General features: G+C 40.6%; 1 long non-coding RNA gene across 3 annotated transcripts in view; it reads right to left on the reverse strand.

Moving 5' to 3' along the window:
• LOC308466799 overlaps positions 1 to 27,968 on the reverse strand; it is a 312,020-nt gene that overhangs the window by 138,707 nt on the left and 145,345 nt on the right. For all 3 annotated transcript variants that reach the window (XR_013980952.1, XR_013980953.1, XR_013980954.1), the window contains one exon: positions 8,811 to 8,852. This is a non-coding gene — a long non-coding RNA (uncharacterized lncRNA). The remainder of the gene's footprint in view (positions 1 to 8,810; positions 8,853 to 27,968) is intronic.

Below are 27,968 nucleotides of genomic sequence, written 5' to 3' on the forward strand. Positions count from 1 at the left end.
CAGTGGGAACATGAGACAGATGCTCAGGAGGCCAGGGGGAATTTCCCCAATGACCATCCGGCCATGTGCGCTCTGTTCCCACTGTGCAGGAATGGTGGCTGAGCGTGAGAGGCCACAACAGGAACCCACCCAAGAAGGGGTAGGTGTCCATAGTCCTCTCCTCCATTAATTTGTCAAATCCTCTTTTAAAGCCATCTAGATTTGTGGCCATCACTAATGCCTGTGGGAGCGAGTTGCATAGCTGGGGAAAGTGGCCCCAGCTGCTATGAAACATGTCTCTTCCGTATTGGTCTCCACAGCCACAGCAGGCACTGTAACCTTCCAGCAGTTTGACTTCACTCCCAAAGGCACACTCCTCCACTGTCTCACAAGGCAGATGAATGCCAACTTAGTGAGCCCTTACCAGGCTTGTCTGGCTATTCAATAAATTGGATCCATGCTGGATCCAGGAATTAGAAGTGGGGGCTCAGGCATACAGCCTCCCCACAAACTAGTAACACTACGTATCTTAGATTTGGCTGAATCCAAAGAGTATCCCTTGGGTTAGATTTGCCTTTACTATGAAGCTGAGTATAAAATCTCTAATCTGCAATTCTTCATTGTATCCATTAAAATTATGGAATTAAATAGATTAAAAGAAATGTCCAAATAATTATCAGTGAGGCTGTTTTGTAAAGGAAATACTGTATGTCGATGCTTCCATACACACAAAAGACGATGCCAAGGCTATAAAAATGCAATATATTCATAGATAATGATCCTTTGCCTTGTGGATTTCTCCAGAGTGCTGTATCTTTTCCTGTGTCAGAGAAAACCTGTATTGTTGGCTTGATGTAAAAAGTGCATAACAGCACATTAAGCACTTCACTGATGTAAGGTTTCAATGCAGAACATAAATGTGGACAAGGTACTCTATACAACCTTGAGTAAAATACTCTAGATAAGAAAACATTTCAACTTACATATGCTGACAGGTTCGACAGAGCTAGAAGATATATTATATTTTAATGATTTGGTCCTAGAAACAAAAAAGGCTGTGCAAGAGAAGTGGAGTGGGGGAAAAGTCTGTTTTTGCTCAAAATTGTCCATTCCTTCATGTCCTTCTCCTTTCTGAGTTTTATAAAACGATTCTCTCTCAAAAGAGTGGGAATCATGGTGCTCTACACCTTTTTGGGGGGAAATGGTATCATTTAAAGGGTATTAAACAAGGAGGTGAAAATATTCCAACACTGATAGGACTTATTAGGGCTCATCCACACATTAATTTCTGCTGCAGGTCTGTGATTTGTAGGCACGGGTCTGAGTGAACTTTTATTTTCTCCGGACAATTCCCCTGGGAAACCCCTCTGTTTAATTGCAGAATCAGAACAAATGATAATCTGCAGGTTTCAGTGGTAAACAGTGAGTTTTCCTGGGTAAAGCAGAGGGACAAAAACAAAAACCACTTGCAACCATGGCTACAAATCACAAATCTGTGCCTAGAAATCATGGTACAAATGGAAGGGTGGATGAGCCCTTGCAAGTACTGTAATTATGAAAAATGTGTGCATGTTGAAAATTCTAAAATCATCATCATCATTATCATCATTATCTTGGGGGGTGGGTAGGTTGTAATTTTCATATTTCCATTATATGAGAACCTAATGATGCATTCAGACAACACTTTATTCAATTTTCCTGATTTTCCTGTACCTGATAATATGTGAATTTTATGTGGTCTTTCATACAACCTGAAAGCTACTTCTGGAAATCTAGTGAAATCCAGCAAAAGTTTAGCACTCCTTTCTGTGTTAACTGCTTCCAGAAAAGAAACAAAACAAAAAACAACAACCATGTTTGCAACCCCATTAATCCTAAAAAAATCAGAGGATAAAATTTGGGTTGATGTCCTAGCAAATAGTTATTTCCCACTGTTTTCATGAATGAATTATGGGAGAGCAGAAGTGCCCATTTGCTTAAAGGGGTGGATGTGGATACATGCCCAGGGATGTCTGCTGCTGTGTGAAACACTGCTGTCTGGTGTGAATGAAATTTAGCATGATGTGGTGGTACAGTTCCACAATTCATCGGCTAACGCAGTGTAAAAGGAAGTTAGAAGCCAGGACAGAAGCACTAGAATTATAATCCAGGAAGCTAACACACTAATGCCCATGTCAGAATGCACAAAATAATGGATGTAACAGTCCTCAGATCTCCTCTGCACTAGTCCTTTGTTCAATCCAGGTTTACTCCAGTGGAAACCTTTTCTCATTCAAATAACTATTGACTCATCAGTGTTGCTGCAGCTGCAGCTGCAGTTGCAGCTGCTGCAAAATCTTGAAAATCTTGAAGTTTTTGAGCATAGGTTGCCATATGTACAGATTTTCCAGGACTTTAAGGCATTTTCTGCTGTTTCTGATGGCTGGTTATATCTGGGAAATTTCCTATACAGTGTATTGCAAAAAATGAAATGGTATATTTTCCTGTTAAATGTAATATTTTCCTATTTTTTATTATTATTCCCAATGTATTCAGCATTAAAGGTTTTGAGGTTTAGTTTTTTTAAAAAAAAACAAACACCCCAATTTGGGGAGAAGGATTGAATTTGACAAGTTGACATAGCATTTTATTGCCTTAACATTTTTCACAAAACTTAAGATTCGGCATCGTGCCATAAAAGAGATAGGAGAATCAATGCAATACTTACACCAAATCACATGAGATTTTCAAAGTTTATGAATTAATTTAGAATTCAATGAACTACTTTTATCATACCAATGACTTGAGCAGGATTTTAAAAATAAATAAATAAACATAAACCATTGAACAGCTTACTATTCATGTCTTATATGCCAAGGCCCTACTATTAGCACATCCAAGTTAGCAATGGTCCCCTCCATGGAAATGCTGACTTTCTGGAGTTAGGAACTATTCAATGAAAACAAGGAAGAGGAAAGGTAGATTTGATTACTGACCTTACGCAGTCAAATTCCATATCTACAATAGAACCCTCTGAGCTTTCGCCTTTCTTAAAATAATTATTCATACCCTAATGTTATTCCATAAAGCATGACATGAAATACAGTAAACACAATAAGGAATAGTGAATGCTATTGAAAACATTATCATAAACAGCAGGCATGAATCTTTATAATACTGTATATGCAAAAGCCTAGTAAAACAAACACAGAAATCAGTACCAGAATATCACACTGAGAGACAATAGTTATACTGCAAAAGTGAATCACTGAGAAATAATTTATTAACCTGCATTCCTTTGTTGCAAATAAAATTACTTTCAAAAAAGAAAACACCATCTCGGATTCATTGCCTGTAGTTTGTGAGTGAATGCATATATCACCCAAGTGATACACTATATACTCTGCACAAAAAAGGAGCTAGCCGTCTATCAATCACTCAAACATTTCCAGAGTTTAAATACAGAGGCCAAACTTATAACTCCCTGGAAGGTTGTTTCAGAACCACTATCATGGGATACCTACAAAATGCAAGGCTTGTGGAAGTGTGTCTCATGCAATTTTGAAAAGTACAATCCTATTTGCAGAGCTTCCCTATGAATAATAAAAGCACCTCAAAGCAAAAGCTGACTTTCACAATGGGGCCACTTAAGCAGCAGGAAATTCTCCAGTAGTTGCACATTTGCATGCAGAACAGAGACTAATTTCAGCGCCACCACAGTAAAATATATGTTGTACGTGGTGGTATCAAGAGGTGACGTTCCAAGTCCTATTTTCCAGGTTCATAAATGTGTATATTGTAAATAAATATGCATTATGGTAGGGGAAATTAGCTCACCACCCTCAGGCCCACCCACTCTCCCTGCAAGATTAACACCTTTGTAATGGCATAATCTTTTGTTGTCTAGAATCCACTTAATCAGAGGCATAATGTATTATCATAACGTCACATATCTAAAATCTACGAAAGCCACACAGAGGAGCCTTAAAAAGACAGCAATAGTGGAACTCATTTTCTAAGCAGAATTCCTCTTTTTCTACAATGACACACCATGCCGTATACACTACCTTACAATGCTTAACTAAGATACGAAATGTGCATTGCACAAAGAGCTTGCCCTCTGCGGCAGAAATTTCACCTTTTAAGGCTTAATTGTTTAAAAACGAAAACGAAATAAAGGACAGTAAGAACCAAGGGTCCAATTATCCATTCATTCATATAAAATAGATACACAAATATTTGCCCAGTTGTTTTGCTTATGTTGAAGAAAATGTATGACCTAATTATGAGTGCTTTAATTATTGTTATTGTGCAGTGCTATTCTCCCTAAACACTATTTATAGAGTACCATGGATAAGGGAAGGGAAAATAGCTGGATTTGCTTCTAACTATAGCACTATTCTATCTGACAATAAGAAGTGGGGGGATATTCTTGAAAAGAGCATGGGATGTTGAGAATGCTGAACGCCAATTCCTACTTCACATAACTCATTTCAAAAGGTAAAATAGTGATAGGTTTTTAACAACAACAGAAGCAAAAGAGGCAAATATAATTGGCCCTCAAACCAAAGGGATGACAGGTGTAATATTGGCTGCTGAAAGCTTTATAAAAAAATATGTCACTGGAGACTAAAGGGTGGACCACAAAAACTTTAGTTAACATTATGCAACACTTAGTATAAAAACACGGAAAACCTTAATAAAAACTGTTTTTTTTAAAAATCATCTCAAAATGGCTGCTTGCGCGTCAAGGTCCCCAAGACACCCCCCAAAGAAAAAACAATTGACACTTAATTTTTGTTTAAGGTTTTTGGCATAATTTTGGCCACAACTTTATTCAAATTACAGCAATGTGAGTGGTTGCAAGGTCAAGCATTGGTAGCACTAACTGACCCCGCATGGGGACGGCTCTGACATTCGCACCCCCTGCGAAGTCAGCAAGGGTAAGTCACCTGGGGAGAGAGACGGGACTGGGAAACATGCCTCACCTCTCCCCAGAATGCTCCCAGGGGCTCTTGCGTGGCCCTAGCCCCTTGCCAGGGGGTTTCAGACAAAAGCATGGGGAGCCCCTGGGTTCCTTTAATGGAAAACCCTTGCAGCAGCAGCAACATTTTGGAGGGGCAGGCACAGCCAAATCCATACCCCTCCACCAACCAATTCCCAGACCAATGCCTAACCGCAACCTTACAAGTTGTGACAATTTGCTACGCAGTAGGCAAAAACCAAGTGGCACACACTAATCAGCCAAATGGACAAAATTCCTACCGGGCCCCTGCCCCAAAGCAGACGACCCCATGACAGGCATAGCAAGGTCAAGCAAACAGCCTAAAATTAGGGAAGGGAGGGCAGGTGATCCGAAGCACGCAGCTAAAAGAGGAAGTTCGTTGCTGCGTGCATTGTATTTAACAAATAGGGCTGTCAATCAATAAATGGCAACATATAAATCTCCCCAGTAACAGCCCGCCCCTGCTTAAAGGATGGCCAAACTCTTTTGCCCAGCAACAGTGAGGTGTCTTGTCATCCCCAACCGCAACCCGTGCTCTCCATGAGGGAGAACACGCTTTCCCAAGGTGTTCCCCAAACGTAGCTTCCTACACGCATTGAGTGCCTGCTCTCTTTCTCTCTCCCTTTCTATCCCCCCCCTTCTCTCATAGAAGGTACTATGATTTGCAGCTCATACTTTATTCACTCTGCCTCTTAATGTAGTTACAAGCATCTACTTGCACAAAATCTTCTCTGAATCTACGCTGGCACTTCACTGCTGCAAGTGTCATTTATCGTATCTTGAAGCAAGCCCTTTTCAGACATTAACACTACGTTAAACGAGGGTGGAAGGAGCAGTATGACTCCGGCAGGTTTCCCCACTGACCTCAGCACGTTCAGAATGTAGGAAGAGTCTTGCGAGATCAGACCAAAGGCCTATCTAGTCTAAGGATAGGGAAGTTTTTCTCAACTGGCAGGGGCTAGATTGCTATCTGCTACATTCCTTACAAGTCAGGTTTGACAGGTGGGTGTAATTACCCATCTGCCAGTCATCTGAGCTACCAATGATCACAATGGGGATAGTTTTTACAGTATTTGAAATGAATGACTGTTGCAGTTTGCTATACAGAGTACAAACAGTTCATACTGCCCCCTAGACAGTCTGTTTAATTACTGTTACAAGGAAAGGAAAGCTGGAGGTGGATGATCCCCTGGACCTAGGTGTATTGCATAACAAAATGTGCAGGCAGTAAGCTTGTTGCGTTAGCCTGAGTCATACCAACTAAGTGTCATGCCAGAGGGCATAAGGAAAAGTTGCAAAGATGTATCCACCCACAAATCTTATTTCAGCAAAGTGCTCTCTCCCCACTGAATAGGTATTTCTTGGGAAATGCAGAAAGGGCACTTTGTTTAATTAAGGCAGGATATGTTTGCCTTCCAACTCCCATACATTCACAAGGGATGATTAATGGCTGAATTATAGGGATTGCTTGCATTAGATACAAAGCTGTGTTCAATGGGATCAATTTCAACCTTGTGGTTCATACTTGCTTGGATCAGCGCTGGCCTGCACCATAGGGGCTTTCCCCAGATTTATGACAACGGCACTCTCGTTGCTCAGAGCAAAGCCAAATTATTCACATGGTCCTGTGGCATACACAGGGATTCACCCGAACCAAGCTTAGCAGTAATTTCACCTCTCCTGTGCCTTTAAGGAATTTATTTTCTGCTAAACAGCCTTCTGTCTCCAATGGGAGGAAGAAACAAAACACATAATCCAATATGTGTCCTAAAGGCAGGACACATGAAGCAAATTCTCTCATCTTTCTGTCCATTTGATTGGATGCTGACACCCTTGACCATCCACACCCAGCCAAAAAAGAGAAAGTTCTGGTATCTGGCTTTGTGTTCCTTTGTCTGACGATCACTGAACCCCAATACTAATTAAACCTGCGTGTGCACGGCAATTGGAGTCTGTTTCCTTCCACTTTAAAATACCCAGGGCACGATTCACCTAATGAGTACCGTCAGTGCAACGCTTGAGCAACACTTGTCCCCTCTTTTCTCCCAGTGCCCCACAAAATTGGCTTGGTGGGTGTCAGAATAACCCCCAAACCTGCACATGGGTGGGGGGGACAGTGAGATCATTCTCTCAGGCATGCTGCAATTCTTATGATGACGGGACATCCCCCAGAGTGTGATGTTGAATTCCACCTCATAAATTTGAATTCCTGGGTGTTCGGACTGTGGCATGTGGCAATGGCGGTTCTACTAGGTAAATTGCACAAAAGCACCATGGCAGCCCTACCTCACGAGGGAGGCAGAAGCTAAATAGTCTATTCATCACAAAAGGACACAGTTTCTTCCCGGAAAATAGAAATCTGGCAAATGGGTGCGGGAAAACAGTCGTTTTGTCATCCTGCTAACTCAGGGAAACGTGACGCTGAGTGGACATGGATTGTCAATTACCTTCTATGACATGTACACTGGTCAAGGAAGCTAGCTTCACCCTGAAGTGCAATGCTGTCTAAAGAATATGTAAAACAAATACCTTCCATTTGAAAATTTAATAAAGATATATTATCATTACTTATTTTTCAATTATGTGCTGTTTGCAACACACATTAGCTTCAAAATCCACACTCTAAGTAATAATGCATTAGAATGGATTCCAAATACAAATCCAGCTATTTCCTAATAAAACACTTAACAGAATTAAACTGTCCCTTGACAATGTGTTTTCCAATAAAGCACAACTAAAAAGAAAGATAAAAGCAGAAATCTATTATATCGGTGTTACATCCTGAAATCATTTTTTTAAGCCTTATTTATTTTTTAAGGAAAAGTACCAATGCTTAAATAATAGGAAACACAGTAAAATCACCAAATAGAAAAAGTGTGTGTGTGTGATATTTTGCTGACACACACAGTATTGCCAAACTGTTTCCAACTAAATTTAAAAGAAGACAATTCAGATCTAAGCAAGAGGGCAGTAACATAACAAAGAGAGTGTCAAATATACTCCTTTCCTTGACTTAAATATGACTGTTTGCAGTAGAAGAAAAACACTCAGCTGGCAAAAACTCCAAATATGCATGACAGGTTTAATTGTGTATGATTAATATAGCAATCTCAATGCCACCAGTTTCTCCTTCTCACTTCCAGTCCACATCTCACATCATAGAATATGTCAGCAGAACTGAAAGCCAGCAGAACAGAGTGACACATTTGGACATTCAAACATGCTGGCTGCATTTTACATGGTAACACTTTGCGCCGAGAGATTACTTGTTGACTTTTCAGCAACTGAAAGAAAGCTGAACTTCCAACAAAAGTTAAAAGTTTTATCTATTATTTTAGACAATAGTAGATAGATCTTGCAGGCATTAAAGTTCCATTTATAAATGGAACTCTTGCACAGAAGAGCACCTGGGACTCAGCTACACAGCTGCAAATAGAACATTTTAAATATGTTGTAAAGAGCAATATGCAGATGTGATGCTAGATGGCGAGAGTGAGCTATGCAAAATTCAATGTCTTTTTCAAAACGTTTAAGAAAGAGCATTTTCACAGTGTTCTTTATATGTGTGTAAATTCCACCCCAGATCAAGCTATTTGATGGGGAGAGAGGAAAAGTTTTGACTGACCATTCTGTGCTCATATCATGAAAATATGAGAAGTACTCTAGTGGTCTGTACCATGCAGAATTGAGTTCTATATAATTTCTTATACAGTAATGCAAGCAACATGTCTGAAAGGCTTTAAGCAATGTTTCCTGACAGAACATAGACAACAAACAAAACACAGCCATTCAACAAAACAGTTCACTTTCAATATAGTTATAACTTAAAAGCTCGTTAAAAACTTACCAAAATTAAAGCAGTAAAAGCACGATCCAGTTTCTTGAAAACCTGAAAGAGTAAATAATAGATATATTTAAAAAATATACTTTAAAAGTATGTGTAGCTACAGTATATCTAAGAAATAGATACAGATATATAAATAACTGATAAACAACCTCAGAATACTCTTTACCTTAAATAATGAAATAACAGATTCCCTGGTACCAGGAAACATGGCAAACCTAAAGCCACCAGCCCCCAGCAACGCAATCCCAGTGGGGTGCCATCACGGCTGCCCCCCAGCCCCCGCAGGTGGCACACCATGCCCTCAGAATGTGCGCCATCCCCCTGTGGGCGGCGCCCCTGCCCCGGGACCTGTGCCAGCCCCGCCCCTGCCTGCTCTCCATTCCCCGGTGCTGGAGCATGAAGCTCCGCCACTGCAGAAAAGGTTTGTTCCACATGTTTCTACCCCTATACCTAAGTAAGTGCATTGGAAGAGGAGGTGGTGACAGAGCAGGGAGAGAGTGGCTGGCCGGCTAGCTGTTGTGGTAGAGATGGATCCCAATTTAAGAGTTCGTGCTTAGAGAGAAAATGCATGTTTTACAATACATATCTCAACTTCACCTATCTATCATGTGCATTTAAATGTGATATTCCTGTTTTGTTTTTATAAATTGCAGATCAGTTTTGGAAATTGGACTCATTGATCCCCAATTTCTCCTCTTTTATTTATTGTACTACCACTAGTAGTAGTAGTAGTAGTTGTTGTTGTTGTTTAACTTGCCTTTCTTTCAAGAAGCCCAAGCTGGGTAGACTTCAGATTTGTTGGTTCTACTTTTATTTATTTACCAGAACCCCAAAATTTACCACCAGATTCATTCATTCTCTCTCTCTCTCTCTCTCTCTCTCTCTCTCTCTCACACACACACACACACACACACAATCACACACACATACACAAAGTTAGATGTAAAGAAGGGTGTCTTTGAGCACATTGTGAGCCTAGGGATTAGTTTTTGATACCAGAAATGAATGGAGTTCTTTCAGTGTGGGGAAGGTTAAGCTGAGAATTAGTGGTCAGCCCAAGGTCATCCAGTAAACTTGGTATGGATTTAATCCAGATCTTCCTGGTCTATACCCCTGAGCTCCTTTTGAAGAAATGGTGGGATATACAAGTAAGAAATAAATATTCTAGCCCCTACCTCACACTGCCTTAAACCTTGACATTTAAGTATATTTCAGTTTTTGCATAATTTATATATCACAAACATTTAAAAAACGATATAAAATATGGAATTTTTTCAAAAAGCAAAGTTGAGAGCAATGAAACTGCATGATCTCATAGAGCTTGTTAAAATGGTCAATAAACCTGTATCTATGTTCCAAAAATATGGGAGCCAAGGCTTTCATTACAAGTATTTTTCTATTATACTACCAAGGTAATCATGCTTAATATCCTAGACAAACTACTACCTACCTATGCTGCTATTTGATTCAGGCACCATAAAATCAAATAGTTTCTCTTTCCAGTATATTATCGCTTAAAAGCGTTTACTTCAACAGAGATATATGATTAAACCAGCAGCATTTCAGACTACTAAAGGGGGATTGTGTGTGAAAGATCTATTACTCAGCAAAGAAAACTATTTGCCATTTTCACAATTTAGTTCCATTGGGACGAATGGCAAAACAGACACCAGTCTGTGGTGAAAATAAAGTTTTCAGTTGTCAGTAAGGAAGAAGAAACATATTAAGACACTAGATAATATATTTTGTGAATATTGAGCCGTTCCAGCCTGGGATAAACACATGCCTCATTTTCTGCCTCCACGTCAATACCAAGATCTAACTCATTGATGCATGGGAAGAGTGGTGAACGTAAGTTAGAAATGCAAAATTAGTGGAAGTGGATTAAACAAAAGCTGTGGCCAGCCTTTTATTTCCTGCATAGCAATGTTGCTGTAGGTGCAGGATTCTGACATTCTCAGTGTTCACTGAACAATGTGACCCCTTGTTCTGCAAGAGCTGCATGCAAACCAGAGCACAATTGCATTTTTGAAAACTGGAGCCATTATCACAGCAATTTGAACTGGGATGGAGAGGATAGCTTTGGAACCCATTCAGTTCTGAACTTCAATGGCATTGCTGGGGAAGTATTGGGATTCCCAGCATTTCCCCAATTGCACAAAACATTGTGAAATGAGGGACGCTATACTCCAATTATGCCACAGCCCTCAAACTTTTAAATATCAATGTAAGGCTTTCGTTTTCATGGAAGTAGTTATCTGGCAGGACATGGAAAGAGGATGTCGTGCACTATATTTCACAGGTCTGCTCCCTTCCGATTAATTTAGAATGCAACACAGAATAGTCAAGATGTTCTGACCCCAAATAAATCATTTTTAAAACCTCCACAATTCTGTTCCCTTTACCTTACTTGAATGATGAGGTAGAGATGCATATCAGTACCTAAGACCAGAGGTTTAACCATAGTGCTTCCTCCCATGTTTGGATCATTCAAGGTACGTAAGGGAAGGGAAACGAGTGCCAAAGATTTTTGTGCGGTGCACAATTGATGTTGAGCTGAATTTTGGGCCTGGATTGTGTTGCTCAATGTCTGGGGGCATTGCAATCTGATCCCTCCTATCATTCCCAGTATGAACTATAGTGTGTGGTGGAGGCTGTGCAAATCACTACAGGAAGGACCAGGGCAGGGCTTTTTTCACCCAGAACTGAGTTCCGGCATCTCTTTGGTATGTCCTGGCACCTCTGTAGCATAGTGGCACATTGGCATAGCGTTTGAGGCTGCACACCAGAGGCTGTTGGCACGGCGATTGGAGCAGCACGGCGGTTTCGGGTCGAGTGGGCGGGGAAGACTTGCAGCACCTCTTTTTCTAGAAAAAAGCCCTGGACTAGGGTTTATTTTTGTCTTCCAACTCTTCACTCTAGGTTTACCGTTTAACTTATATATTGTATGAGATACTCACTATTAATAGAGTTAGACTTAGCAATCTGTTTGGTATAGGTTAGAATTTGCTTATAATATTTCTAAGGTAGGGATGAACAAATCTACTGATTTCAGTTTCCTTCAGTTTCTCACCCGTCCAATCTTAAATTTAGTTCCCCACATTTTTACACTGGTTTGTGATTTTTTAAAAAGTGCTCATGAAAACTTGCCAGCATTTTACCCAATATTTGCATTTTTGCATTTAACTTTTCCTAACTTAATGCATATATTATTCTAAATAACACACACATTTTTAATGCACACTTTCCCCTAATGTGCACATTTTTGTTTACTTTACTTGGGTATAGATCTGCATCACAAAATCTGAAGAAGTGTGAATTTCAGGAAATAGATTAGAAGTGTTGGAAAGTTTTAAAATGTGTGAATTGGGTAGTTTCACACTTCAATCTGAACCAATTCAAACTTATCCCCCTGTTCTATTTTAAGGTAATTAGAACAATCATAGAATAAAATAATCAATGTGATCTGCCCGACTACTGAGGAAAGAAATCGCCCAATGTTTCACTCTTTTTGGAAATTTAAAATTGTACTAAAGTAATCCCTTCATTTTGAAATTAAAGGAAGCATGGGCATTCAATGCCTCTTACTTGCAAAGTCATTGCAACAGTGCAGCGAACAACAGATTCTGATTTGAATCAGTGCAGATAAATGCCATTGTTTTCCATTTTCCATCTTCAAAATTGCTACAGAGGCGGAATCCTGGATGTAGTTATAAATGTTATATATGTGGGCAGAACTGGGCAGAACTGCGGCAAAAATGTTTCTCTAAGCTCAATTGAAGGAACAAAATCTCATCAAAGTGGCTAAAATATACACTCACTCTTTCCATTTGAATTGCCTTTCGTAATACAGGGAGCACAAAATGCAATGCCAAATGCATTAGGTTTATTTTCTTTATGAGACTATAAAACAGCACCACATCTTCAGTCATAAGAAAAAAAGGTGGGCAATAAAATGCATCCTTAGGTGTAATTTATTTTTTTCTAAAATCAAGGAAGCCGCATACAGCCAAGGCTATTAGCTATAATTCCATTTAGAAAGTGAATTTAAACGACAACACAATTAATAGCGTTATTTACAAACTTTAAGAAAAATCCTGAGCAGTGGCATAGCATGGGTTGCCAGTGCCCAGCGCTGCACAGAGGGTGGGTGGGAGGGATGCGTAGTATGCATGCACATTCAACTGCCGAATAGTGTCAGCGTCACCCAGGAGATGGCAGCCACAGAGCTAAGGGGGGGGGGTTGTTCCGTTGTCTAGAGAAGTCACTCCCTGGTTTGTATGGAGAAGTTGTTTTCAATGGAGCCCACCAATGGAAGTGTGCAGCTGTACTGAGGCAGCAACTGGTGCTGAAATTTTATGCCTCTAACAATTTTTTGCCCAGAGCAACAGCCCCTGTGTCTGCCCCATGCTACGCCACTGATCTGAGCAACTCTGCTCAGAAATGCCCTCCTAGATATGAATGTACAGTGGTACCTCAGGTTACATACGCTTCAGGTTACATACACTTCAGGTTACAGTCTCCGCTAACCCAGAAATAGTGCTTCAGGTTAAGAACTTTGCTTCACGATGAGAACAGAAATCATGCTCTGGCGGCACGGCAGCAGCGGGAGGCCCCATTAACTAAAGTGGTGCTTCAGGTTAAGAACAGTTTCAGGGTAAGAACGGACCTCCGGAACGAATTAAGTACTTAACCTGAGGTACCACTGTACAAAGATTCACAAAATTGTGTTTTTTAAAGCTGCAGATTGTGTGTATGTGTTGCGCAGAGGACAGCTAACTTGAGATATAAATATGCCTCAAAAATAGGGAACTTATTTCAGGCTGAATACAAACTAAAAGGATGCGATATTACATCTAGGAGGGTATTTGCCATGTTTTCAATTTATTTTTAACCTTCACTCTCCATCTCTCTCTCTCTTTTTGCTTTCTCTCTTTGCATCAACACTGTCATCTGGTTCAATTTACTGAGCCATTTCTACAGGTTTCACTGATGCAATTTGATACCAACTTAGTTGCCACCTTTTGTCTGCCAGTGCTTTTCTGTGGGCATAATTTCAAGAGCTGAAGCTTTCCATTACTGTTTCACCATACTGGGAAGCACTTCTGCTATTCAATTATTGTCAAGCACCTGTTAAAGGCAAATCTTTCTACCTCAACAAGATGATCCAGAAGGCATCTCGTAACTGTTCCCCATTAAAAACAAAAAAGGACTTGCATGTTTAGCAACACCACTAAAAAAGAAAATGCCCCAGCAAACATAATCCTAAATTAGAAATTTAATTAAAGATGCAATTGTACTTAATTGAAATCACTGCAAACATTTGAGTAGACTGATTAAAAAATTGAGAAATACAGCATTAATTTCAAATGTAGACATGTTGGCTCCTGTTGGGAAAGTATGAGACAATGGTTTACCACTAAGAATTGTTGTCTGGTCTTAAGACACACCCAATGCATGAATTTCCCAGGAAGATTTCAAGCAGATCTTGGACCCACAGGGATCCAAGTGTTGGGATGCCCACCAAGCTCCACCCCCACCCCCTGGGTCTGGTAAATTCCGTGTTGCACTTGTGTGAAGGGCGAAGTTGGCGTAAGCATGTTTTCTGCTTTAGCTGCACAGATCAGGCAGCAGGCAAGGGCTGAAATCTGGTGCTGCGTGCAGAATCCATTAATCCTGGGATAGCTCAGTCAGTAGAGCAGGAGACTCTTGATCTCAGGGTTGGGGGTTCCAACCCCATGTTGTGGGCAAAATAACACCACATAACACTGGTCTTGAAAGACCTACATTGGATCCCAGTACGTTTCCGAGCACAATTCAAAGTGTTGGTGCTGACCTTTAAAGCCCTAAATGGCTTCAGCCTGGAAACTGAGGTCCAGCTCCTTTTGGCGGTTTCCTCAATAAGAGAAGCCACATTACAGGGAACCAGGCAGAGGGCCTTCTCGGTAGTGGCACCCGCCCTGTGGAACGCCCTCCCAGCAGATGTCAAAGAGAACAACAACTACTAGACATTTAGAAGACATCTGAAGGCAGCCCTGTTTAGGGAAGCTTTTAATGTTTGATGGATTACTGTATTTTAATATTTTGTTGGAAGCTGCCCAGAGTGACTGGGGAAGCCCAGCCAGATGGGTGGGGTATAAATAATAAATCATTATTATAATATTATTATTACTGCATTGCAGGAGATTGGGATGGACGACACCTTGAGGTTCCTTCCAACTGTGAAGTTCTATGATTCTATGAATGCAGTTAGCATGTACTTTTTGTTGTTGTTGCGTAAATAGCAAACAAAAGGAAGACTGGCCAGTCTTGTGACTGTGGAGGTGGGAAGGGGAAGAGAAGACTTAGAAAGAAGCATGCTTTGTGGGTGTTTTCCACTTATGGAACTCCAGTTATCTTGAGCAGTGGTTCCCAAACTTATTCAGGCCTCCACCCCCTTAGTTCAATAAACACACCCCCAATGTACCCTACCCTTCAAAATGTATATATAAAACATTATTCGGAATATCTGTTTGCACAACTTATTAAGGAACATAATAACACAATAAAATCCAAAACTGCAACAATTAATCACATTTAAAAAAAAAAAAATCCAGTTAAAACTATTTAGTTTAATTAATTCAGGAAAATGGATGAACTTGATCCAGTAATGCCAGCTTCTCAAAGTCTAGTTGTTATTTATACCTCCAGCACCCACTGCTGTTCCCTTGCCTTTTAGCACCCATTGTCACCCCCTTCTGTCTTAGTGCCCCAGAGGGCAGTGCCACCCACTTTGGGAACCACTGATATAGAAGTTTGAATAAATCTTGTCTATTGCTAAAACGCTGTGTGTGTGTGTGTCTAGCTTTACGTTTATTGACGAGGGTTGAAAAGGTACAAAGTTAATAATTGACTTAGTATCTTAATTTGTGTTTGGATGCTAAGTTAAACCCTTTGATGACAAATGGGATGCTCGAGGAAGGTGAAGTAATTTTAAAATCTGTAAGTATATGTTTGATAAACATATCAGCATTTGACGCCTTCTAATATGCAGTCCCAATAGCATAAACAAAAACTTCAATTTTGCAGACTTCTTCAGGCAGCAAGAAGTCTCTTATGACCAGTTCTATCAGAAATAAAAACAGGTGTAGCTTTTATGTCATATTACTATGGAATAGCTGGTAAATAATCTTCCTGGTACCGGTAGACAGTAAGTCACATTGTCAGTTGCTTCAGTCAGCAATACATATGACTTTGTGGGGAAAAGCTGACTCTTGTGAACCTCAAAACACCTAAGTATTGTAAACATACTTCTCTTTGCTAATATATGGATCAAGTTATCACACATTTGACAAAAGGCCTGTCCTCGAGAAAATAGGAAACATTTATCTGTAAGCACAGCTCAACAGCTGCTTTTCCAAGGCAAAAGCGATGTGGAATTTGCCATAGATAAAGTGGAGGTGGTGAGATTTTCTAACTTTTTTCCTACTGCTAGGAATAAAAAAGGACTCTAAAGTCAGATTGCAAAGCATACTCAATTTGATCTGGTCTGCTCATGAGCCAGATTGGATTATGAGTCCTCTTCAGAATCCGTAGTCCTGAGGATGCCTTTGCAAGGCAGTCTGAGGCCAGCAGTGCTTCATGGTTCATCCTTTAAATCCAACTGCCTGGAGTAGCCAGTCCATGGGGATTATTGCCCGTCCTCCCATTTTGTTTTTATGACCCCTTTGGAAAATTCACGTTGCTCTAGGTATGGGAAGATAAACTAAGTTACAGGCTGTGCAGCACATTTATGGGAGATGCTGTTAACAATGGCTCTCCTCCTCAAAAGCTGATATTTGGCCTAAACATTATTTTCAGAAAGGTAACATTATCAGGATTTGGAGACTCCTGGTCCGACCAACTGGAAAAAGCACATGTTTAGAGGAATTCTATGTTGAGGAGAATTCCACTGTGATTGTTTAAGTAAAAAACTGCAAAGTGGTTAACAAGTTTTCTGATTTTGCTATTTTGCTCTCACCTTCTATGAAGGATGCTAAAGTGAAATATGCAAAATATTAACACTATCACAAAATGATAGGAGCTGCCAGAGTCAGATATTTTTATCTTCCAAAATTCTCTTTATAAGAATTTAAAATTCAGTTTCTTCTGAATTGCAAGGGGGAAAGAATGCATGGTTTTTAAGAGGCACTGCAAAGTGAAACAAATAGTTGCTAAAGTCTTCAGAGATATATATTTTTTTCTGGCAGCTATTGTCATGTTTCCTGCTGACAGTGCATTTAAAATGCTTTAATGATACAATTGCTCCCGAAAACTGCACAGCAACAGAACTAATTGGTGTGTCTGGTGAAACTGGATGCTCATCGTCACATTTTGGGGTTGTTGCTTTTAAGGGAAACGTAAAGAGGAGGTATGTCAAGTGGGCAATATTGAATACTTTTGTGATATTTAATTTCTCCTTTCTTAATGTTTAGCCAGCCAATCTCTCTTCTGCTATCAAATACCAGAGGGTAACTTGATTGCCATTTGAAACAGAATAAACTGTTCTCAAAACCTATTTTCCTCTCTCATTTATTTTTTGCGGGGGGAGGAACCCTTCACTGCTCATTCCCTCTTACTAAAACAGAAGCATCTGATGCACTCATTCTGAACCTTCCCAGACAGGAGGGCTTCTCCAGTGGCTGAAATTTTATGGAGAATCTTGCGCCCATGTTCTCAAACTGATTTTAAAGTAGCTAGGATATTCAGTTAACCACACCCTCATTTCAGGATACCTTTCATGAAATTCAGCGCTCTTAATTAGCTGAAACATTGGTTTCCACTGCATATCCCTGAAGAAAGTTGTCCAAAGAAAATTGTGCAGGTGGCAATGATTATATTACTATGTATTTGCTGCCATCTATCAGTAAAAAAGTAAGCTATAAAAAATAGTAGAGTCATACCTTGGGTGACAGATGCTTCAGGTTGCATTTTTTCGGGTTACAGACATGCCGAAACCCGGAAGTACTGGAATGGGTTACTTCCGGGTTTTGGCGGTTGCGCATGCGCAGAAGCGCTAAATCATGCTTTGTGCATGTGCAGATGTGCCGAATCACAACCTGCGTGTGCGCAGACACGCCACTGTGGAGGTCTTTTAAAAATAGGATAGCTGCTTATTTCCTTGACATCTGATTGGGAGGGCGTTCCACAGGGCAGGCACCACTACCGAGAAGGCCCTCTGCCTGGTTCCCTGTAACCTCACTTCTCACAATGAGGGAACTGCCAGAAGGCCCTCGGCGCTGGATCTCAGTATCTGGGCTGAACGATGGGAGTGGAGACACTCCTTCAGGTATACAGGTAAACCGAGACTGTTTAGGGCTTTAAAGGTCAGCACCAACAATTTGAATTGTGCTTGGAAATGTACTGGGAGCCAATGCAGATCTCAGGACTGGTGTTATATGATCCCGGCGGCCACTCCAGTCACCACTGAATAATAAAACACATGGACACCAGTATTTTAGGTTAATGGGATAATTAAGGCCACAACTTTATTGGTTACAGAATGTGAGAGGTATTGGCTTAGGCATTGGAATTGACCCAACTATATCTGACTCCTGCCCGCCATGCAAGTAGTCTGCTAAGGGTCAACCACCAGTAGGGGGAGCCCTGTTGATGTACATCAACTGAGAACTCCCCCAGGGTCCATAATGGAGTCATGGCATGGCCCTAGCCCCTAGCTGGGGTTCAGACAAGATCCACACCCCTGGATCCCTTTAACAGAATACCCTTAAAGAGGAGGTGCAGGTAAAGGCCACAACCTCCCCTCCCATAAACCAGGTTTTATCAGTGCCTAACCGCCAAACCTTACAAAGTTGTGATGATTGCTACAAGGTAGGCGGAAACCACATGGCTGGTGCCAATTTGCCAAGTGGGAGAATTCCTACCAGGCCCCTTCAACAGGCGACCAATCGTGGTCCATAGCAAGGCCAAGATGGCGAACTCATGAAAACAGGGTGGGAGGGCGGGAAATACGACAAAGGAGAAGGAAGAAGGGAGAACCCCCAGCCGTGCGGCTGCTTTAATAATGCAAGCCACGCCCCTCAGTCGACCGGATTGGCCGGCTGAGGGGCGTGCTACGGCAGGACTCCCTCTGACATGGGCGGTATTGCCACCCCCCCAAGCACACGGGGAGAGCGCACGGCCTGCCTGCGACTCCCCGGGAGGGGAAGTGGCTTTCATGACCCATCAGGCTTTTCTGCAGTTAGCAGGCTTGGCTGGCAGAAGTGAGATAAGAATAATTATCCCTAGAGTTAATGTCTGAAGGACAGATGAAGACGATCCCTCTCAGCTTTTTCCTTGGTAGATAGGATACCCGCTACAATGAAGGGATGAGAGGCTGGGAGTTTAAAGAAGGCTGCCGGTCTAAAGGTCGATGGATGGGAGAACCAGTGGTGGACAAACCATAAGGAAAGGTGAAGGCATGGTGGCATTCTTGCCTCCTCTGAGGTGTTTCTGTTTATTTCCTAAATGGTTTGCCACCCGTTTGGAACACTGGTAAAAAATGGCCACAATTCTGTCCCTGATTTGAGAAGGTCTGGAAACATGTTTGGATCCATTCACTCCTGCCAATCTGTCCTGCCACAACACCAATTCATACTGATGTTGGAGCTCTGAGGCTAGGACTGCAGAACTTTCTGCCATGGTAGGAGAGGGACCTACAATGTTGGGTCTTCTCTCAGAGGACAAATCCCTCTCTATGCTGTGGTCCTAGGGACACATTCCCAGACCACGGGACTGAAGGGCCCATTGCAAGTTAGCTATTTAATAAAACTTTGTTCCATTTATCTGGTCTTCACTCCAGGGCAAGGTAATGACCGTCATTATATGAAAGGGGGGGGGGGAATCTTGCACAAGAGGAATACCTCAAAATCTCCATGAGAAAATGAGAGTAAAATACAAACTGAGAGAACCCTTTGAACCATTACTGCAAAGAAAGTGGTGCGACGAGCTCAGTGGTGTCTAAATAATAAATCTTTATATTCCAAATTGCTAAGAAAATTGTACTGAATCTTCTTATAGAAAATACATGCCACACATGCTAGCATTCCAAAAACATATCAGTAATTCATACTACCAAAAGCATGCATGCACACAAATTAGCCATACACAAAAATTCAGGATAGCTTTCATTACTGGTTATCTGAATAATACATAATTGTGGAATGATTCATTTTTGGCTTCTCGTTCTTTTGACCTTTAACAAGGGCTAGTTTCTAAAGAAGTATGTAACCAGTTCTGTATGCCCAAGAGAGCTTTATTTGCATAGCTAGCTGATTTTGAAACTGCAAAGTAAGCTGTGTGAAAGGGGGAGGGAAAAATCTCTTGGTGTGTGGACACAATTGGATAATTCTAGCATAGCTCAATAGATCCCCAAGAATATATTTACAACCCAGTGTTATCAAGTAATATTTACTCCTCTAAAATATGCTTCTTAAAAAGCTTTGTCAGGCAGCCCAAAGTTCATCTCAATTTCTAGTTATTTAAAAACCAATGCATATTTTAAGTATTTCTCACAGGAACATTCAGCATATTCTTATAGTTACTGATGCATTTATGTTGTTCCTTAACAGAGTTATGTCAAAAAGCACCATCTCAAAACATAATAATAATAGGCAGAATGTTATCTATTCTAGTAACTAAAGCTTTGGTTAAAATGAGCAGAAATACACCCCAGGGGGAAAGAGATGTGACAGACAATGTGAACTTCTTTGAGAGCAGACTTGACCTATCTGGAAAGTGTGGTTCTCCAAGTCTTTATTTTATTACCCTTTTATGGACTTAATAAAAGAACACCTATTCAGTCTTGAGGAGATATTTATGGCTTGTCTAACTTAAAGGAAATCTACCAGATACCTCTTTGGGAGTTAAAAAAGATATAAACAGGTGATGGGAACCATTTAAAACTGAACAAAAATATATTATTAGGAGGAAAAATGGAGTAGGCTGAAGTCTACTTTAAAAAAGGTAAGTTGAAGAAATGAAGAGGAAGTAGGTGGTTTCAAAACTACAACATTTCTGGCACAAACACCCCAACCAGTATTTCTAGCGCTGCGCCAAACTTTTGCATCCCCCCCTTTTTTTTGTTAGCTCAAGAGGCTGAAGGGAGTGGGAAATCGAAGAATTTTGCAAAGAAAATAGGGAAGAGGTGATTTCAAAGAGGATTAATGGATGTGGGGTTCTGTGCTCAGGTTTAACAGCCAAGCAGGACCTCCTGAAATGCACACAAGTGTTTTAGGAAGTGCTGCAAAACTGCAAGCCTATGTGCTTGCAGAGTCCTCCACCGCTGTGAGCAGCAATGGGCCTTTTTGTCCTTAAAGCTGTATTTTAATCTGTGCAACAGAACGTGTATATAATTACCGTATTTTCCCATATATAAGATGCCCCCATGTATAAGAAGACCCATTTTTTTGAACCCAAAATTAAGAAACCATTTTTTAAAAAAACCAAACAGAACAACTTTGAGCTTTTTGCAGGGAGGTTGCCCAAAGTTGTTGAGTTTTTTGTGTGTGTGGAGGTCAACCAAAGTTTGGGTTGCCATATTTCAAGAACCCGAACCCGAGCTGCCTGTGCCAGAGCCAGAGCCTGAACCCCTGTGTATAAGACGACCCCCAATTTTTGACTAAATTTTAAAAGCAAGGAACGTAGTCTGATATATGGAAAAATACCGTAATATTTGATAATAGACAGGTGCAACCAAAATACGTTGCAGTTATTATTATTATTATTTTGCACAGACAGCTATTTATCTCATTTATTAGCATTCCAGTGTGCCATAGAAATGATATTCACACCATCGCTTCATATTAAAAAGCCACACAGAAGGAGTTTTAAATATGACTCCCATTTTTCAGTGTATGCTTAACCATGGAGAACTGATGACTACTCCACTTACTTAGTTCTTGCTACTTTGTGGTGCGGTATTTTACTTCGTGTTTTGTGCATAAAGATGTTTAAAATATAAAACATTATAGGTGTAAAGGGAAGATTAAATACAGAAGAGAAAAGCAAGCTTTCAGTGAAAATTACATAGTAATTAATGCACAGATGCATGGCTCGAATATGTTAGTACAGCCACTTCCAGAAACCAGCACAGCTATACTGGAAAATTCTTCTAAATACAGATGAATTATTACGTGAGCTACACCTTACCTTTATACATATGCATGATAATTTTAATATAGTGACTAAGAAAAGACCAAACATATTTTAGACCTTATCTGAAACAGTAATGGATAAAAGGACATATAGTATATAATTCTACAATAAAAGTATTCCTTCTAAAGCTTTCCATCAACATAAAGATACCTAATTAAGTTAGCTATGTTCTTCAGCATTAAAATATTAAGTAGCTGGGGGGTATAATTAAGCAAGCCTCCCAACAGGAATTGATGATCTCTCCCCCTGGATTCGACTTAGTGGTATTATATTAAGTTTTTTGTGTGTGTGTGTGGGAAATTGCCTTTTTTTATTTAAAAAATGTACTTGGAAAAAAATGAAGTCAAGCATTTTATACTGCTGAACAGATGTTCTACATGAATAGTGTGGTATTATTTTCCAAGCTTGCTAGTAAAACACATTAATTTCTCTGCGGGCAAATTTGTGATTTAGCTGTTTGAAGTGATGGTCTACATTTATAATTTCTAAGCAAGAAGAAGTTGCACACAAGATAGAGCAAATCTAACAGCATACGTCTGGAAGTGTAGGTTCAATATCATCCTCTTTAAAAGCTCATTAACATTAGCCCTGGCAACCTGTACTGTCACACCCTTATTTCTTAAATGTGCATCAAGCTATACAGTAGATTAAGCACATTAAACACAATTCCTGGATTGCTTGCCCAGTGCTTAGTTTGTTTTGAACTTTCTTACAGATACAAAGTGAGCATATGTTCTACCACTGTGACCATTGAAGATAAGACATTTGAATTCAACTTCACTTGTGCTTTCTATATTAACTCTTTGGTAATAAGATCTTAAGTTCCTGCAGACATAGTTCAGTCAGCTCCATTTTGCTTTCTTTCTTGCCCCAAAGTTATATTCTAAATGCCCAACTGGCCTCTGGAACGCCATTATTTCAGTAATATGTCTCACATTTAAAAATGCTTCTAGCAGAAACCTAGTGCCTTTGAGCAAATCCCATCCTATGTTAGAAGCCTCTAATCATATAGATTCTATTATCTCCCTAAAAGTGGGGATTATATATTTTACGTCTCTTTTCTCTGCTGAGGTTGACCTTATCTGTTTCCCCTTTCCCCCCCTGTAAGTATTGTCCTTGGAGAGTGTCAGTTGCAAATTTCAGGCTTGATCCACCACAGTCGTCTACATTGGCGAAAGGACTGTGTTGTATCCTGGGTTGTCTTCTCTCTGTGTGTGCTCTGGAGGGAAATATTATAGGGTTGTTCTCTTGTCACCATGTATTAACTAGTTTCTTCTGTACTAATGTGGAAGTTTCATTAGCTTTTAACACTGTCATTGATGAGTACTGAACATGGTTGCCATGGTTCCTGTGTTCAGTGTCCTCTACAATAATCTCTTTGTTTAAACCGGTGCTGAGCTTAAAAGTTCTCTGCCAAGGGCTTTCAACTTGAATGGAGGAGAAATTGGCATTTGGAAATGAGGGAAGTAACTTCTAGTGAATGAAATTTATTCAAAAAGTTTAGAGGCCTTAGGTACTCCCCACTCCCCCACTGGAAAGATGACACGAGAAATTAATTTGATCAAAGAGCTGCAATTTCATTAATCGGTACTAATTTGATCCAATGAGCATAAAATACCAACAGTCTTAACTCATTTGTGGACACTATAACTAGACGAGACCATGGACAGTGGCGACTGCTGCCTATTGGACCTGGTGAGGCTGCTAGGAAGTAATGGGGATGTAGCCAATGAGAAGTCGCTGGTGTGTGGCTGAACAAATAAACAAAGTGCATTTTTGTGACAGCTAATAAAGTAAAGTAAAGTTACCCCTGATTATTAGGTCCAGTCACGGCTAATAGAAGCTTATTAAAATGGAAATAAGTTACAAAAGTGCAGGTGCTAAAGGTGTATGCATATAATAAACCGTGATGTTATGGGACCTGTCCTGAACCCCTGGACTACCTGGCAGCAAGTCAGTATGTTGAGTCCAAAGTTCAAAGTCTAGGGATCAATCCACACATGCAAAGTCCAAAAATGCAGCCCGTGGTCAATCCAAGTAGCCAAGTCTGAAGTCCAGTAGTCAGGATGCAGTGCAGAGTCAAACCCAAAGCACAGTCCCATAGAGGTCCAGGACCATCCATCAACGTGGGCAGTTGAGCAAACACAGCACATCAGCTCTCTTTCCCTTTTGTACTTTGCATGCTGATTGCAGGATCTGGACTCGATGAGGCCTGTGGCCCTCACCTGCTCCAAGCCTGCTCCAACTCAGGAGTCTCAAACCTCCCAGAGCGAGCGAAAACCCACTGGCCAGCTAGGGAGCTGGGCTGTGGGCCTTTGTTTGCCTAGAGCAACACTTCTGCTGCTCCCTATGCCTCAGAACCCATGTCAACAGGGGCAGCTCAGGTGATGGGTCCTGCTGCTCTGCTTGCTGTGCATTGACCCTCATTCCCTCACCAACCTCTATCATCCTGTGAGTGCTTCCTTCCCCATCGCCTGCTTGTCCCAATGTCTCCCAGTCTCAGCTGCATCCCTTTTGAGGATCCTCTTCCTCCTCCTCCTCATCCTGCCAGTTCATGACAGGCCACAAAATCACTGAAGAACTTTGGCCTGACCTTGTTTTTAATAGTACAAAATGGAGGTAAGGAGTAAAAGCGGAGCATTTCAGATGGCAAAATCACAGCAGGCAGACATTACAAAAACTCAAGTACTGAGATGTAAGTGGGTCAGGAGTTGTCAAATGTCTCATTGTACCTTGATGACTAAAGATCTGGAAAGGAAGAGCCTGACACAACAACGGCTTGTAAATCAGATAAGTGAGGGTATTTATCAGGTGACAGGTAGGAAGAAGCAAGTTCTTTTAGGATAAACCTACACATTAAAAAAATAAATAAGAACTTAACAGATAAAAGATTATTTTTAATTGCATTCTGTTTTCAGAAATCCACGACAGCAATCTTTTTATGGAATCTTCCGCTACCTGATACTGCTGACAGAACATAATTTATTTTATGTTATTCTCCCATGTGGGTCAGAACAATTCGTAGGACTTTGTATTTCTTTATTTTTTGTTTTCAGATAGCGTTTTATTTATTCTAGGTTTCCTTGCAGAATTTACCTTTCACATTACAGTGTCAAATGAGCACATAATATTTTAAATGACCTCTAGCAGCTGTACCAGTATTTCAGGCTATAAAACTAAATATATCCATGTGGGCATTTATTTTTATTTTTTGCCCTAATGCTTGAAAGTCAGAAGTGATAGCAACAGTTGTTGATGTAGAAATAACATTTTAAAAAGAAGCAAGAGTCATATTTGAGGGTCACTTGCTGAAGAAAAATAATATGTTTTTTTAAAAAACAACAACAACAACACCCACTATGTTAACCTCTGAATAATTTGCCCCCCCCCAAAAAAAAATTGCTTAAAAACCTCCAAGGAAGGAGAGTCCACAGCCTCCCAAGGGAGACCATGTTGGGATATTCCATTCCACCTTAAGAACAGACGTGTGGAATTGTTGTATGTCACATGTCTGTTTACATTCCAGCACAGCTTGCTGGGAACTTGTTTGTGTATAGCTTTTGCTTTAGCTGTCTTGCTTTGGACACGAAGGAGATCAGACATGTTTCCTTTTGTCCTGATGTATCCTGAATAAACTGCTTGTAAATAGGCTCACACAACTTCTCCCGCCACTTCTGTTGCGTGGCGTTTACTCTGCTGAGTAGTGTGCCCTAGCTTCTGAAGCTTGGGTTGCAGATGCTGCACCAAGGACTGGAGATTGCCCAGCCCACCAGCCGGTGGGCTGGAGCCAGCTGAGGGCCTGCCAATTGCCCCCGTTTCTTTGGTTGCATGCCAATAGACCGTTCCACTGTCAGAAAGTTCTTCCTGATGTTTAGTCAGAATCTCCTTTCTTATGACATGAAGTCATTGGTTCAAGTCCTGGCCTACAGAGCAGGAGAAAACAAGCTTGCTCCATCTTCCATGCAACAGCCCTTGAGATCCTTGAAGATGACTATCATATCTCCTCCCAGTCTCCTCTTTTCCAGGATAAACATACCCAGCCCATTCAACCTTTCCTCATAAGTTTGGGTTTCCAGCCCCTTCATCATCTTGATCTCCATCCTCTGTACACGTTCTAGCTGGTCAATATCCTTCCTAAAATTCTGATGTCCCCCATCTTATATTTGTGCATCTGGTTCTTCCTGCCTAAGTGCAGAAGCTTACAATTGCTCCTACATAAATTCATTTTATTAGTTTGGGCCCAGGTATCTAGTCTGTTACGATCATTTTGAATCCCGATGTACCAAAATCACTTTAAGATTATGAATTTTCCTATTTGAAGCATAGAAGTAGCCACTCATTGAAGTAGCGATGAGATGAATTTGGTCTCTTTGAGTAGCCCAATCAAACACCAAAAGCTATCAGTGTGAAGGAGGAGTTGCTGGGGGCAGTGGCAATATTGCCTCCTAGCCAGGCTGTCTTTGTTGGTGGGATGGACAGCATTGGATAGCAGTCAGCAACAGTTCCACTGGTGGTTCATTAGTTGATAGGAGAAGCACAGTCCTTGGGGATCTGCACAGGCTGGCAGGTGGGGTATGTAAGAGGCAGAAGAATTGAGGCAGGTAGCCTCCCTAAGGTGTGCTCCCTGCTCCAGTTCTGCTTCTGGAAATCAGGAGAGACTGGTCATCTATGTGACCACCTCTACTTGATCTCTCCTGGCATTTTTACACAGAAGTATACTAAAATTGCAACTGTTCTTTGAAAAAGAATACTAGTTGTGTGCAAACCAAATAACTACAAACATAATTTTCTCTTACAAATCAAGAATTTCAATAGTTTCTTATACATCACCTTTTTCAATTTGAGCTTTGTTTTAATAATTTTATTTCTTTTGTTTTAATGTTTAATTTAATTTAATGTGCTGGGCTTTTTGAGAAATGTAAACAACACTAAGTGGAACTACATCCTAACATCTATTTTCCCCAATGTTATCCTCCTGTTTTCATGCTTATGTTGCTCATCTATTGATTTGGCATGGCATTAAAATAATTTTCCTGATTTGTAATAATCCCCTCAACAACTCTCAGCGGTGTGTTGTTTTTTGTAACTGTGAAGAAAATTTGATTGCAAATATCCTAAGACATTTACAGGTATAGGATAAAGATGAACCAATAATTCACATAGAACAGTCACTCGTTAGAAGTTAATCACTTCTTTAGAGAGATTTTATGACACTTTGATGTCACTTGAACTGAACTACTCGAGCACTGTGTGTGTTTAAACTCTAATAAAAAGGAATGTGCAAGCTGGTGGGAAAGGGAAATATTGAATGTTTGTATACAGCAACATTGCACAGTAGGTTATAGTTACTTGGAAGAATCAGTATGGTTTGACACTGATGCATCAAATAACATGGTTATGTAAAACACGTGAGTACACACAGATGACTTCAAAAAAGCTGAAAAACCACATGAATGCAGATATAATGGTAATTATTATTAGAATGACTCACCAGCGTATTTACTGAATGCATGGCAAACCATACATGGATTTTTTTAGGTCTTGAAGTGAGAGAATTCAGCATTGAATCTAAAATGCATTCTTGCTGAATGTCAGTGGAAAGTCTAGTTTTATTTTCAAATTCTCTCTTCAGAAGACATCCCTACAAAGTCACAAGAAAAGACCATAGCTCTATAGGAAAACGTTAAGCAACATTTGCAAAAAGAACCTTAGCAACCATTAGGTCCAGTCGCAGACGACTCTGGGGTTGCAGCACTCATCTCACTTTATTGGCCAAGGGAGCCGGCGTACAGCTTCTGGATCATGTGGCCAGCATGACTAAGCCGCTTCTGGCAAACCAGAGTAGTGCACGGAAACACCGTTTACCATCCCGCTGGAACGGTACCTATTCATCTACTTGCAGTTCATACTTTTGAACTGCTAGGTTGGCAGGAGCAAGGACTGAGCAATGGGAGCTCACCCCGTTGTGGGGATTCGAACCACCGA

The sequence above is a fragment of the Podarcis pityusensis genome (genome assembly GCF_964106645.2).
Source record: "Podarcis pityusensis genome assembly, chromosome: 17".
In the NCBI taxonomy this organism is placed as follows: domain Eukaryota; kingdom Metazoa; phylum Chordata; class Lepidosauria; order Squamata; family Lacertidae; genus Podarcis; species Podarcis pityusensis.